Source organism: Aythya ferina, assembly GCF_964211825.1.
Source record: "Aythya ferina genome assembly, chromosome: 8".
Lineage (NCBI taxonomy): Eukaryota > Metazoa > Chordata > Aves > Anseriformes > Anatidae > Aythya > Aythya ferina.
The window spans coordinates 9,692,623-9,708,953 of record NC_140304.1 but is presented as its reverse complement, the minus strand read 5'-3'; positions in this window follow the sequence as shown (position 1 = coordinate 9,708,953).

The window sequence follows — 16,331 nt, the reverse complement described above, 5'->3', positions numbered from 1 at the left end:
GATAAAACAAGATGAAAACTGTTTTGAAGTCTGTTCTTGGGCTCCTGTACTGTCAGCAGGTGATTATTTCTTTTGGTGGCAAGGTTATAGGGGCCAGTAGAGGTATCTGAAGTAATGATTTTATATTAGGAGCTAAAATACCTGTGATTTATGCTCTTTGAACTTTCTGAATGTTACCCTAAACAAAAACAACAAAGCAGGAATTTGTCATAAGGTAAAGTAGGACAACTGCTTTTTGAAATGGACTTGCATACCTGAATAAATTGCGGATCAGCATCCTCCGTTGAATAGGCTCAGCTATTTAGTTGTTACCTGGGAACTTCTGTAGCAAGATAGTTTCACAAATAGGCACTAAAGTCATTGCTAGAAATAGACAACTTAGAGAACTGTGCTGCAATGCTGTAAACCTTTTTATTTTTGAATGTAGAAGAAAATGTAGATAGCAGATTGTGTTAAGTTGCCCTTGATTGTAAGTTCAACTATGTGGTATTTGTCAGATAAGCCTTGTTCAGAACAGAAAATTTGTTTTTGGCTCTTGTTTGATATACAGGGTATAAAATATTACCATTCTCCATAGGGACCTACAAAAATAAGTTTTATTAGTACAGCTTTCATTCTTTTGCTGGTGAAATACGCATTTAGTTGCTAATTCTTGAAAACACTATACAGGAAAAAAAAAAAAAGCTGGTCAAAATTAATGGCTTAGTGATTTTAAAATTTAATGTCAGGAATGCATTTTAATTCAAAAGCCATAACTAATGCCAAGTACTTTATTAGAGCAATGAGTTCATGAAAAATTAAAATCCCTGCCTGAAGAAACTGTTGGCCAAGTAGGTTACAGTTCAGCTAATCTATGGAAAAATGTGTCACAAACTGGAATCTCTGAATGTCATGTTCTGAGTTGTTCATTTGTTACTTAATTGTCTTGAAGAACTGTGGCAGCTTTGCTTTTATTTCTTGAACAGATATGTACTTCAATAGTGATTGTACAGTTTCCCTTCTTTGGTTATTTATGTATTCTTTTCACCTTAAGACTGTTAACATGATATGATAACTCTGAAGCAGATATTGAAAATGTATCGCTTCAAATATGAAAATGCTTAAATGGAGCTCACGTACTTGACAACCATGAAGTGAAGATGGTTTCCTGCTGGAACTATGATCCAGTGAGTGACATGGAGTCAGTTGTTCAGCTGTCATTGATGTCTGTAGATCATTCTTCTCCTGGTGTTGATGCTATCATAGAGTCAATTTGAGACTAATGATATTTAATCAAGCAAAATGCATTGGTAGGGTAGCACACAGCAATAGGCTGTGCTTTTGCACAGACTGATTTACTGCATTCATTTGTCTTTTGAGATTTTTTTCTATATTTCTTTTATAAGAATGCTAATGCAAAGAACAATCTCAGATGTTTGAAATTTCAATGCAGAGACTAGTTCACATGTAAAACTGAAAAATATGAGGCGGTACATAAAATCTATAAGAAAAGTAGCATGGTTCTTGGTTTTTATTTGCATCTTTAAATTCTTTTGCTGTAGTTTGTTTTCATTTAAATTAAGAAAAACTCATTACGTGCTTCACAAGGTTTCTGCACGTGTCACTGAAATCAGAGGTAAGTCTTGGAGTTGCTTTAAGGTTTGGTTAAAGAGTTGGTAAATTATAAACTCTGGCCTTTGTTAATGGGACCAGAATTTACCAGTGGTTTTGAAGGTTCAAGCTGAAATAAAATATTTTCAGAAACTGGGACAGCCACCACTCGATGAAAGGAGAATACAAACTTCTTATAAGGTTAAACCAAACCTTTAAACTAACAAAACTGTCATAAACTTGTTCTTAGTGACTCTTTTTGATAAAATCTTAAGTTGTTGAGATGTCTTTCCACTTGACCTAATATTTAAGATCTGCACTGTATTGGTGACATTTTTAGACTTAATAGCTTGGTATCAGCTGAAGTCCAGCTTTTGAAAATTGTTAGCAAAAATGTCCTGCGGAGTTTCAAAGATGGGATGCTTTCTAAATGTAGGAGTCAAATTCTTCATGAAAGAAGAAGCAAAGGAAAGCGTGTTTCTTTCAGCAATGCTCCACTGGTTTAAATGATAAATAACACTGCTGAAGATCCTGTGAATAACAGTGAGGCATTAGAGTGGAAGAACAGTTACTCCAGAACGTCATGTATAGCCGCTTTGACTCGGAGGTACTTTCAGCCATGAATACCTGACTTTGTTTAAATTCACTTGTTGCATCTTGTGTCAAACTTAGATTGCAGATTGCACTGCAGAGTGGAGGTCTTTTTGTTCTGTAATAAAACCTTTATGAAAGAGCCACAATGTTTTATGCATGTTGGAAGTAATTAGTCTGGTTGTGGAGAAGTTGCTAAAAAGGGAATAATGAGATTAAAGATGCAAGAAAATACGTAGACAGAAAAGATTCCTAAAGAAAGATTACTAAACTGAAAGATTACCACAACTGATTGTGCAGGCAGCATAATTCTGTGTGCAGTGGATTAATACCCTAAATTGCCTTCCCAGTAGTCTAATTTAACTTCATCTAACGGAGTGGTTCTGTAGATTCACTCCATCATATGAAAAATCTATCTTGAATTTGATTAATTTTAATTGTTGATCTCTTTGATTTCTTTGGCTTTGGTCAGTACCTGGTCTGTTCATTTAGCTTCCCATTCCCCCAGGTATCAAAGGAGTTGGGTGATCTTCGAAATACAAAACTTAAACGCACTTATTGTCTTTATTTGCATATATTTACATTCATGTTATTATTCTGCTGAGGAGAAATGTGCATCCCTCATGATGCATGCTGTAATTTTTACATGCTAGTTTTGTATTGCATCACAACTGAAGTACAGTGGTCTTTATATGTTGTTTTTTTTTTTCTGGAACAAGTTTGACATTTGGGCATACAACATGAGACAATTGATGTAGTAACAAAGCTACATAAGAAATTATGGCTAAGGAGAACTCGGTATGTAATATTGTAGCTCTCACGAGTCTTATTTATACAATTTGATTCAGACTAGAGGAAGCTGTGCTCTCTTGCCATTCCCAAAAGTAAGAAATAGCCTTTGAGAATTTCAGCACAGCAAAATCTGTGGGGGGAAAAAAAAAAAAGCTAAATGCATTGAATGTGTCAGGGACTTATTCTTTTCATAAATGTCACAGAGGTACCTTCAAACACAATCTCGCCTTCTCCAGAGTCTGCAAGTCAAAATGGTGCTAAATTTGCCATCACTAGACCGGTCATTCTTTGTGCATCATGTCGTGCAACATATTTTTAAACGTTTCTTCTTTTATATTCTGGAATCATGGTTTATACTATTAGTTCAGGGATGAATGCCTTCAGATACAATGTTATCAGTCACAGTAGGAAGGACCCTGGGGCAAATATCTTGTAATTTTTAGCTCCTTAAGTGTACACTGTCTCTTGCAACGGGATATAATGACCATTGCAGGTGGTAGTGCATCTGGGAAGAGATATGTTACAGAAAAATGGAAAAACAGGAAATTATGGTCAGTGCTTAACTGGAGGTAGGGGGCAGAATAATTCAAAAGCATACTAAGTAATATGTTGCTAACCCTGTAAACTATCATTGACCTTATTCTATCCATGTCAAGCACTTTTTTATGATTATAAAACATTAGACAAAGTTTATATTTGGAATACAGAGATGTCTGGCTTTCTTTAATGCAGCTCTTAATGTTCCATACCACACTTAGCAATGCAGCATATGGCATTGTCTGCAGACTGAAAGACTCCTTAAAAACCAGCAATAACCTTGAAGCTTTTAGCAACAAGACAGAGAAATGGAGGTTCTGCTGTGTTGTAAAATGATGATAAGGTGAGGAGGTTCAGGAACATCAAAAGAGCCATATTTCTACAGTTGCTCCAGGCAACTGTGATTTAGCTGAGCTTAACTTTTTGTTTATTTTGCTGAATTTTTAGGCTCTGGAGGCTACAGAAAGTGATAGGTGCTTTCTCTATTAACTGAAATGTCATAAGTCTATATGGGAAATTTCAGGTTGAAATTTCCATGCTGAAAAATGGTAAAAATTTCTTCTTCATGTCATTTCCTTTATTAGAATGTGCAACTGAAACAATTTTGATGAAAGAGTTGTCTGATTCAGCTAACTACTGCATGTTTCTCCTTGGGTAAGCTAGCCAACAATGCAACACCCTAATTTAGGTCATGGGGTAAATGTAAACTGACATCGTTTGTTACTGGAGTATGTAGCTAATGAAAGCCGTTTGTCTGCTATTGGAAATTGATCACTGTGTAAGGAAAAAAAAGGTATCTAAGTTTAATAAATAAATGAATAAATAAATCTGAAAGTTAACACCTGTGTGGGAAAAACAGCTGCTTGCACACATTCATTTTGCAATTATTTTGTAAAGTATTGATTTTGAGTTGGATTATTTTGTATCTTTAACGTTTCTAGGAATTCATTGCTTCTTCCCAATGACACTAGTGCTTGATAACCTCTGTCTTCCTGTGAAGGTAGCAAGTCCAAACATCATGTCATATATATATGCCTAGAAGGCAAAAATTGAGTCTGCCTGCTGGAGAGTGTGAAAAATTGCTATTGACTTACGCTTCTAAATGGATGCCTGGTACACTGTAGGAGAAATGCTGTGCTATAAACTTTTACCTTCCTGTTAAACCTCTTAACTTCAATTATACGAAATAGTGTGTTTGTCTTTCAACAGAATAATAAATCTGATTTAGTGAAGTTGTGGGATAAAAAGCAAACCCTAATGTCATTGTGTCATGGAGAGTTAATAAGATTTATCTATAATTTTCCATAGATGCCTTTTTAACTGTTATGCTCACAAAATAGTGTGAAAAAAAAAAATATTTACTCCAGGTAAAGTATTTGAAGTGTTAAATTTCCATAACTAAAATAGGTATGGAAATTCTAAACAGTATGCAATGATAGGAAAAGATCTGTAGACACTCATATCACTATGAGTATAAATATGCTCATTAAAACTGCCACGCCTTGGCACTTTTAATTTGGACTACCTCTAGTCTGAGAACAGTCTGGTGAGCTCATGGAGTTCCTGTTAATGTTCAGTTTCATTCAAAAGGAATGTGGATCATGCTCTCCAAGCCTGGTCTGTGATGAGAAAGTGCAAGCAAACTAAGCGGGTAATGGCTGGATTTTCTGTCAGAATATGTTCCTCTTTGAAACTGCAGCATGGATGTAGAAGCTTGTTCTAGATTCTGCATAAAATGGCTGACAGGGAGCAACGTTCTTGTTTTGTTGCTGTTTGTGTGTGTGTGTGTGTGTTGGTTTTCTATTAAACATAAATTAGGTTCTAACTACAGGTCTTTGTAATCATTCAGGATAAGTGAGAAGCTTGGTAGTCTTAGCCTAAAACTTGCGTACATCTGTAGCCTTCATCTTGACTCTGATCGTGCTGTGGTGGTGGCGGCCCTTTGTGGGTAATGTAAGCACTGTTAATTGGCCATTTGGGGAGCTTCTCTGTTATGTAAAACATTTTTTAAAATGGACGTTGTATTTATACAGATCGCAAACATTGCATTCTGTTTTCAGGGGTACACATGTATTCTATTCACAATGTTTTTTCTAAAAAGGATGCTGTTTATTACATTTTTTTCCTTTTATATTGTTGGTTTCTCCTCTTTTGCCTCAACTCTCCATTTGACTTCAACGTTACTTATTTCATCACTGGAAGAGAAATTAATGTTTTCTTTGAAGGCTCAGGGATGATCCGCTCTGCTTTCTGGCATATAGAAAGTATGTGTCTTCTCTACAGACACCGTGTTCATAAGGATGTGTGGTGACAGGACAAGAGGCAAGGGACGGGTTGCTTCAGGAGAAATTAGGCAAAACCAAACTTGTTAGAGCGATTAAATGTAAGACTGGGTTGCCCACAGAAGTGGTAGAAACGTTTCATGACTAGAAGTGCCCAGTATTTGGTTTAACTGGGCTCTGGATAACCTCATTATGGATAGGGCTCTGCTGGTGTTTAACAGGAGGTTGGACCAGGGGATCTCTGAGGAGCTGGAACTTTCCATGGGGCCTGCTGAGGGAAGCGGTGCCTCATGCCTGGCCTGGGCCTGACCCTCAGGGCTCCGCTTCCCTCAGAGCAGGACGCTGCTGGCCTCACCCCCCTGCTCTCCCCCATCACAGACCATCAGCTCCACTGCCCTGCAGCAATTTTAACAAAACTGAAGTTTTCCCATCTCCCCTGACTGCTGTGGCAGTGGGGTACCTGGCCAGGGGAGCAGGAGGCACCTGGGCAAAGAGGACAGTGGTAAGTTCTGGCTGGGTTTTGTCTCCTCAGGTTAATCAGTCAGTTTCTGCTTACTGGAAGATGGTGGTATTTAAATGTTGTTCTGATTAATCTTCTTCTAACAGCCAGGAAGATTTTCCTACGTAAATATTAACAATCGGGTTTATTTGCTGGTAGTTTTCCTTGCCAATTACTAGCTTCAGTTAATTCACGTCTTGATGTGTGAAGCACTTGTATGAGTCCAAATTTTCAGGTGCGAATTGAGTAAATTACTTTCTGTATTACAAAATATGATGTCTTCAAATATTAACTATGATTTTTTTCCTTCCATTATCAAGAGAATCACAGTGTATTTAATGGATTTAATGTAAATATAAATATTTTGAGAAGAATCAGTGTTTCTAGTCCTGTCTAAATGAATGTTTCTGTAAACATTCCTTCAAATCACTGTGGAATATTTTTATATGTGGAAATGAAAACCATACCTAAAAATAAAAATTAAAAAACAGCTATTTATAGAATTTTTATGCATTATTTGCAGAGTTACCAGGATGATTTAGAAAGATAACTTACAATGTAATTAGCCCTCATTTATTTTCATGATCCTTACATCTGAAACATATCAAAAGCAACTTGCTAATGGACTAAAATCATGATTTGTTATAGAAATGGTGGAGTTGAACCAAGCATTACTGCAAATTGTTGTGCTCCTTGACATAGTTGTGGAGATAGAAGTGACCTTCCCCAAGCAATTTATTTATATTCACAGGAAAAATAATTCTTGCCACATGACCAGCAGGCTGTTGGGGCACAGAACTGAAGGAAATTTAAGTTTTTAACTTGGTGTAGATTCATGCTGAATACATGAATGTGCAACACTTTCACATGTATTTTGTTATATACCATATCTATATTTTACTATATTATATTGAATAATATACTTTGGAAAAAAAAAAGGCATGTGGTGGGAGAATAAAGTTAGTCATTGGTTAGTTTTGAATCCAGAGAACTGAGGTGAAAATAGAGACTGGAGGAGAAAACATGATAATCTTCTAGCTCTTTTTCTTCCAGTCACCCCTATACAACCAATGTATATCAACTCGATCTGAAATAGCATTGTTTTTAAAATAGACCTACAAACTGCAGAGATCTGTTGATGTGGAAACCTGCATACACATGTGTTGTGGACATGTGGACCTCAGCATAGCATTGGTCGTGCTGGTGGGGTGGCATAGACCACACTGTTACGATCTGTGGCTCTTTCACCAAGCTCCTGGCTTTTCTGGCAACTCAGTGTGGTGGAAATGGGGTGGCCCTGTTTCCATAGCTGCCTGGACAATTCAACTTGCATAGGGGATAGTGTAGAAGGAGCAGGTCTTCTGAAATCCTTGGCTATGACCCTTTGCTCGATTTCATAGCTTTTCTTTTTGGTGTCATGCTGCTCCCCATGTTGGTGAAGTTCTTTTGTTTACCTCCCAACCAGTTTTAAGACCTGACATGTTTCTGTACAGTTCAGGTATTCATTGAGATGGCGAGCTGCCTGCAGTGTTCCTTCCTAGCTTCTGTTCAGAGCACGAGATGTTTCTTTTCATGGTAGTGGGACTTGTCCAGAGACAAAGGTCCAAATCTCTTTCTGTGGGTGCATCTGTCTTGGTATGGGAAGCTTATTCACAGAAAGCTTGTGGCAGCAATCAACAGAGTGCAGGGCATTTCAGACTCTGACTTTCAGGTGAAATCCAAACAAATTGGCCTGAAATCTTCTCCTCTATCAGAAAGCTGAGTTCTGAGATGTGCACAGTCAGGCCCATCTGCCAACCGTTCATCTTCTTGATCTCCTAACCTCCTAGCCACTGGTGAATGAGTTGGTCTACGCTTTTGCTTTATAAGTGGGAGATTCTGGTATCCTGAGGAAACTGGTTTATTGTTGGATTTTTTTTCCAGGTTATTCTGAGAGAGTTCTGTTTTTCTGGTAGCAACAAGGTAATATATTTCTTGTAATCCCAAACCTGACGGTCAGTAGTCTGCTTGTTATCTTCCTAGATTAATGTAGGGTAAGTGCCTTCTTCCTCTCTAGCTGAAGCAAGACAGGAAGGTGTTTTTGAGGGTGACAGATGATTAGTTCTGGACTAATTAGATTTAGAGATCTCAAATTTCTCCCTCGTATGCTGAGTGAAATGTAACAGATCTTTTTTTGCCTATCATCCTATCAATTTCAGGAGGCAGCTGTTTTTCTTATCCTTTTTTTTTTTTTTTTTTTTTTTTTAACAGTTTCACAAAAGGTTAGCAGTAAACATATGTCTACATACATTGTCTTGTGCGGGAACTCAGTGTGAATGTACTTGTTGGGCCTTAACAACTGGTAACTTTCTTACCTTGCCGTTGCACACTTCGTTTATATAGTATCTTTCCCCATATCCATCACCTCTAAGAGGGTGTTAGAGGAGATCTAAGTGCTTCTGGTGAAATGTTTTCATACAGATTTTTTTTCTAAATGCTTTGGTGCTGCTCTGCTTTTCTTGATTCTTCTGGAATTTAGTTTGCCTTCTTTCCCACGCAGTACGGCTTAGATACTCCCTACTTCATGCAGGGGAGGTCACGAAGGCTTTCTCTTACAGACAGTTGTCTGAAAGAATTATTTCTGTGTTGCTAGCTGAGAAATCCAAAACTATGGGCAAGTCACAAGCCTGTTCTAGGTGCCCAGCAGATTTTGCTGACCTGCAATAAGCTTGCCAAATGCAATCTTTTCTTGTCTTTGTGGCGCATTCCCTCTGAACTCAGACAAGGTCAGGAACCTTCCATTCCTAACATTCCTAAAAGGATAAAGCTAAGGTTTTTATGAGGCTTTCTGTTACAGTTGAGCCACCAAGAACTGATTCAGTGCTTGGCAGAGCAGCCTTTCAACTGTTGCTTGTATGACGGACAGTAAGATGCCTTGTCAGATATATCTGAGGGTGCAGGGTGCTTGCTTGCAATGATCCATAGCATAACTGGATATGGGAACTAGTGCTTAGTCAATAGAAAAATTCCAAGCAGCTGCTTATTAGAATCTGAAGCTCTTCTTGAGATGGAATAATGAGTTTTAGAGATGAGTTAGATGTAGGAATTACGCTGTGAAATTCTCTGATATGTTCTGTGGGAAGCTGAGCAATCATCAGTCTCTTGTAGCCTTAAAATGGAGGGAGTTTTGGAGTGGTTTGCTTTACTGTACAGGGAAAAAAAGATTTGCTTTACTGTACAGGAAAATACAATCTGTTCTGTCACAAGAACGTCATTTGCTATCAAAGTAGTCTGAAAAAAGCAAAAGCAGAGCATATGAAACATTTACATAATCAGGTTTATTTGGACAATGTTAGAAGGAAATTTAATAGAACAAACTCATACATGTTAAAAATAACAATTACTGAAAATGTCATGCCCCTGAAAGATGTTGAACCGGTTCCAGAGTTCGCTCATTTGATTAAGACAATCTGTTCTCTTTACAGGGAAATGCAATGGATCAAAATGAAGATAGGAATTCCTCTGTGGGAAGGTGGCATACGGTATGTACTCACTGTGAATAAAAGGGCCATTATCCGGCCTTCCAGAACACATTACCTGCTCAAAAGCAGTTTATCTTGGGAGGCTGGTTTGGATTCTGGACATCAGCTCTTGGGTTTGAGCTGCTATCTTAATTTGAACTGATCACTTCTTGAAATAGAAGTGTTAGAGGTGAGAAGCAGGTGTGCTGTTTTTCCAAGCGTGAAGCAGATGTAATCAATAACTTTGCATTCATTAGCAGTTCAGTGTCTTTGTATATACTATTTAAAAATTTCCTCATTGAGCTTTTCTAAGTATTTTGTTACATATTTCTAATTGTTCAAAAGCAGCAATAAAAGATTTATTGCTCTGGAATTCTGGGGCTGTCACAATGCAGATAAATAGCCAAGCCTGTCACCTTGCTGTCATTATCATGATGTAGCACAAACTAGGACACAATCATGCTTAGAAAACTGCCATTTATCTCCGACCAGAGCGAAGACTTTGTAAAGCGATAGGGCCCTGATGTGTGCTGTACTTCAGAGGCAACCGGAAATTACGAGTAACATTTAACCTCTTACCGATGGTGAATGTTATTAGCCATTAATTTTGAGAATAGAGGTTCTTTACAGGTGTATATGTTACCTTGTAATTGCTCCATTATTTTTACATCCAAATTATGAAAGGGCATGCCCACATAATCTGCTGTATTTTATTGATGCAGCAGTGTTGTATGTGAAAGAAGATTTCTATAATAAGAACAGGTTAGAAAAGTGCAGTGTTTTTTTTTTTTTTTCCTCTATAAAAATCCCTTCCTTCCTAAATACTCTGTTTGTAGTAGAGACTTAGAAAAGGCTGCAAGTCAAATTCTTCAAAATGCTTGGTAAGTGCAGCTGCTAAAAGCTCTCAGCTCCAACAGTTCTTCTTTTGTTAGGCCCTGGTTATTCAGTACATCTGTGTTATACATGATCATAGCGCGAGTCAAAGGAGGCAGGACAGGCAGAGATGTGTGACAGATATATAACATCTGGAAGGTGTATGTCAAGGTGGAGGAATGACACGGGAGTTTTTCAATAATAGCTAATTGCAAGAATAAAATACTTTTGCACTGACTTTTCTGGGGGAGATGTTTTTGTTGTCATTCTGTAACCAGGAAGCTGTTTTCTAGCTGGGTCTCCCGCTTCCCCCGGACGGCGTCTATCTTATTACTCAGACCAGGAGAGGTTTGCATTTAAATGGAGATGAGAGCTTCCCTGTCAGCTAAAGCCAAAGATGGGTTGCAGCTGATTCATGAGGTAAATGAGCCTTTGTGCTGGAAAGTAGTTCATGCTTTTAGAGTAATAGGATCTAGCAGTCATCGGTTGAGATAGCAGCAGTTGGTGCTATTGTACTTCATTCAGGAGATTGAAAGCAGTTTTTCCATCAGAAGTAAAAAGCAGCTTTCAGAACCAAATCTTTAACATATGCATATGGCAATATTGGTAGTACTTTGTGCAGCGCAGACAGCTTCAGATTCACCTCTTCCTCAAATAGAACCAGCCCTTCATGGTAGCAACATATGTTTTAAAATATCATTTTTGCCAGAGACTAGCGATTTGATGTGACTCAGTTTTCTGAAAAAGTGTAAGACTGTATCATGTGTTAACACTAGCATGCAAAATCAACTTTCTAAATATTTTGCTATCCTGACAGTTGGAAACAGCTCAAATGAAATCTCAGGTTAATTTCGTGATGAAGAAAGGGAGTGGAGAGAGGGCTGTGCCCTGCTGTAGCTGCACAGGTTTATCCTTGTTTGGGATAACTTCAGTTTCCCGATCCCTGTGGCCGTCAATCCAGGACTGCAGTGCTCTCTCTCCCTCTGGCATTGCTTTCTCAGGGGAAGGCTAAAGGAAGGGGCATGCAGGCAGCAGATAACACCTTTTGAAATGACAGCTGGGTATCTCGTGTACTTTCTTCTGCAGAGCATTGTGGAACTAGAAGCTGACACATATTTGCTGTTCTTTCAGGCCGAGCATATTTAAAAAGCAAAACAAAACCAAGAAATGCTGAGGTTCGATCTGTCCCAGTTATGGTTCAGCTTCAGAAGCCTTTGCGGAACTTGCAAATACCAGTTTTTCTACCTTGACTTGTGAGCTATAAGGATAGTTTCCCTCATTCCTAGCCTCATCAGTCTTTAAACATTGAGTCTTGACCTTCATCTGACCACTGTCTTTTCTTGGTGTATACATGGATTGCTTTGCATTCATACGTGGTCTTTTTGATGAAAGAATTTGTGTTGAGATGCTGGTTGGGCTTCTGAAAGATTCAGCTCACAGGCAGGATGATACAAGAATTCTGTTCAGCAGAAGGAGTGGTTGTATTGGGCGTTTTTAAATTGGTTATTTCTCCCTGCACCCCCAAAAGGATTAGAGCAAATGATCTTCAAATTAATTAGCTTCTGTTTCACATAGGTATCATAGCAAATAAAAATCACTCTTTGAGCAGTTCTTGTATCTGTGTTTTTCAATGCCTGGAAAAAATAGGTGGGCATTAATTTTTGGTGTAAGTGGTAGAGCACAAGAAAAACGTTTTGTATTAAGGAAAGCAGACAGAGGAAAAATTTGGAGGAATAAAAGGGGAAGCAGGGAAAAACACAGAAATAATTTGCCTTGAAACTTAGTCACATTTTAATGTAAGGATGCTTCATTTCATATTGCTTATTAGATTGGTCAACAAATAATTCCTAAGAATATTAATTGCAAGATGAGCTGGTTAGCTTCACATTTAAGACTAAATGGGTCATAACTAGGTGTTTACAGAAAAGGACAGGAAATACTCTAAGGACTATAATACTAAACTGTAAGGCTTGCAGATGCAGGGATTCTGGAAATAACATCGTGTCAGAAAAAACAATAGTAATTACAGGCCAGGATTACAGACCAGTTTTGTAGCCCAACAAGAAGATATGGTTGTGTTCTGCCTACCCCAAAGGGGCAGTTTGATGCAGCGCAAAGATGAGATGAAGCCAGCTCAACAAACTCTGCTGATCCAAATATAAATTGAAGTTAGGATGCGGTGGAATTTTTAAATCTTTAAAATGAAGTGAATACGCTTTTCAGCTTGTTGCAATGACAGGCACATGGGAGCAGAGGGTCTAGCATTATCAGTCTCAACTTGTCTCTCTCCTCAGCCTTGCCTGCCACAGTTTGTGCTGGGACATGTTTAGCCAGCAGCCATTGAGCACCAAGGCATGGCAGCATTAAGGACAGCTGGGCCAGGTGATAGTTGGGTTTATGTTGCTTTATCACAAACTGAGGTCAGTTTATATTCTGTATAATGTGGTGCTCTTCGGTACGCCTCTGTTAGCTACGCTTGTATTTAACTTATTTCTGTGGAAGTCAGTTCTTTTTTGCTTGTCAAAGAAGTACGACTATCTGAACACTGGAAAATGTGAACACTTGATTTTCATGAGCTGAAGTTCATAGGTGGTCTCTGGAGAGAGAGTTAAAAAAAAAAAAAAAAAAAAAAGGCTCTTTTCTCACCCAGCTTTTATTTAGCGGTCAGAAAACAAAGTCTTTGCTTCAGTTGCAGCTGTGGCTTTTTCCACACCCTTTTCATATTGAGCACACACTTAAATGTTTTGTCCTGTGATCATAAAATTGAACTACTAGAATATGTCAAACTTTTGATCTGCATAGGAATTAACATATACAAACAACAGGAGAAATAAAGGGCATAACTAGCTTGAAAATAAATTTCACCTTGAGATTTAGGAAGAGAAAATGCATGTTTTTAATAGCTTTATACCCCTTGAAGGCATAATAAAAGTTGACAATATTCAGACAAGAGTGAACAGACAAATATTCTCTAAAACCAAAGGGCGAAGAAAGAAGCGGTACATAAAAAGTGCTGAGAGGAAAAGACAAAACTTATCTTAATAAAATGAGGCACAGGGACTAAGCTCACTGGAGTTGGAGAGATTTGTCTATTCATTTGTAGGGGCTGTGTATAGAACCTTTACAGTGTACGTGCGAGGTGCTGCTCTGCTGTTTCTTTGGGTGAGTTGCAATTTCCGTGTTCTAGCACCAAAGGGCCAAAAACTCCAATGCATGGGATTTGATATATGCAGTAAGCTTAGTGGGGAAGTGTCTTTATTTGCCTTCTCCTTCAACGTTTTTAAATGGAATATTTTTCAGCATAAGCAGAAACGCGCTTTGAAGCTTGAATCCTCAAAGCAGAAAACAGCAATTTTATAATAAATAGCAATAGTAGCAGAAAAACAATATAACAAAATTCATAGGTTTTGACTTAAATATTAGTCTAAAATTGCATCTTAAGCCAAAGCTGGTAGTAAGTGTTCATAATTCTTGGCAAGAATGCCTTTCTGCTGGAAAAACTGCACACTTGGAGTTGTGACATTCTGAAGGAATGCTTTGGTTTTCTTTGAGTTTCCAGCAGAAGTCAGGGAATTTTGGTGACTTTGAGAAATCAGCTCCTTGGAGGCTTCAATAGAAAGCCTTTGATTTGGAAGAAATATGGTGTAGGGAAAGTAGAAAGTGACTAAAAAGTCACTAAAGAAAATTTCCTACAAGTCACTTTTTTTAGGGGGGTAGTGGTGGGGAGTGTGGGGCAGGGGAACTGTGATGCTTTTACTGTTCTGCTAAAAAATTGCAGAGAAATCTCTGGGTTAAAATGTTAAACAAGATTACAAACAGCACTGGGAGGGGCTGGGGTGCACTGGAAGGAGCATGAGAAACTGAAGCTCTTCAAAGGGATTTCAGCAGGAAATGCAGCAGCAGGACACAAGCTTCTCAGTGGTCAAGGGCACAGCCAGAGTCCCAGAGAAAAACAAATTCATGGGATCTCTGCCTGTTTTTTCCCCATGCCTGTTCATTATGCTGCAGCCTTGTGGTTCCTAGGCAGTCAGTTCTAATGATTTTGAAGTGGGTTTACGTATTTCAAAAAATTTCCAGTTCCAAAAGCATATTCATGAGTGTTTAAAACTGTTTTAACTGTGAAAATAGTCTTGCAGATATGACCCATGCATAATGTACAGGCTGACAAACTGCAGAGGTAGTAGAAAAATTAAAACAAGCTTTCTTCAGATGATCTTTGTTATTCTCACTCCTATTTGGACGTGGCAAATTCTTTCTTATTGCTTCAAGTTATAAATATATGCTAGAATACCAGCACATTTACGTATGATTTCTTTAAACTCCAAATCTACATTTGATAGTCTTCTGTTTGTGAAAGCATAAAGAATTGGTGTTCTTGAATGATGAGAGATTGCTTCAGATAGTATTTAGCTGGTTTCTGGAAATGTAATTTTGTCCTAAAGGATTTATAAGGTGAAAGGAAAGGTGGATATTAATGAAGGGGGAGAAAAAGGCAACCAAACCAGATATACAGATGCTCTTTAGAGTGAGCCTGGTATACAGATCAGAAATAACAGCCTATAAGTAACTGAAATCTTACCGAACTTCCTAACATTACACTGTGAAGAAATAGGAAATTGAAGATAGCAAATTTACTAAATAAAGGTTCTGTTGCCATTGAATGAACCAGGAGCTCATAACAAAGGCTGTTTAAGACCACTTTGGAAAAGTAAGCATAACACTAGAGAACTGAGCAGGTACTAGAAAGCATGACAATGCGTGCATCAAATTAGCTGTGTGTAATTTGAACGGCGTATGCTCAATTACTAGTAATAATTATTTGATTGTGTTGAATTAGGTTATCAATAAGATTCTGGCTTTGTTTTATGGTGTATTTGTTTTGTCCATAATGAGACTCTGAGTGCAGCAAACTCATGGGAATTCAAGTAACCTACTTTTTAACTTTCTTGTGACAAAGGGGTAAAAAGTGAGGAAAACAGAGAAGAAATATAAGAGCCAATCTTGAGGTGACTTTCAAAATAAATAGTGACCACTGTGTACTTTACACTGTATTAATTTTTTAGTCATATATTTTTTTCCTTATTAAAGAAACATAATATTGCTAAGTAAGTAACTAGTAAGTAACTGCAAGAACCTGCTACTTAATAATACTGAAATTACACATGCTGTAAAACTAATGCTTGAATGGGGCACTGTGGAGTAGCTAAGCTGAGATAAGTAGAGCTTTGGAGTGGACAGTGTTAAATATTGTCTTGAAAACTTGAACACCTCTGGGCTCAGGCAAAGGTTTTCCCTGTTGGGTTAGATAATTGCCCATTTCAATATATTCCTGCATCACACAAGTGGATTGGATTATATGAAAGCTGCCCATAAAGGAGCCTGTAGCCTTTCAGGATCTTTCTAGGGCTCTGTCTAGACATCCTCTGTTCTGTGACAGTGGATCGTGTTATCCGACCCTTTCTTTCTCTCCCACTTTCCCAGTCTATTACTACTTTTCATATCAGTTTTGCTCCCCATTTGCCCTTCTTACTTTCTTTCTTACTGCCTTTAGTATCAATGTCCTCTTTTTCTTCAGTTCTCTTTGTTTAGCTTATCCCTAGCTTACCAACCCATTCTTCCTTCCAAAGAAATAATGATAAATCCTTGATCGCTCTGCTTTGTGTTTAT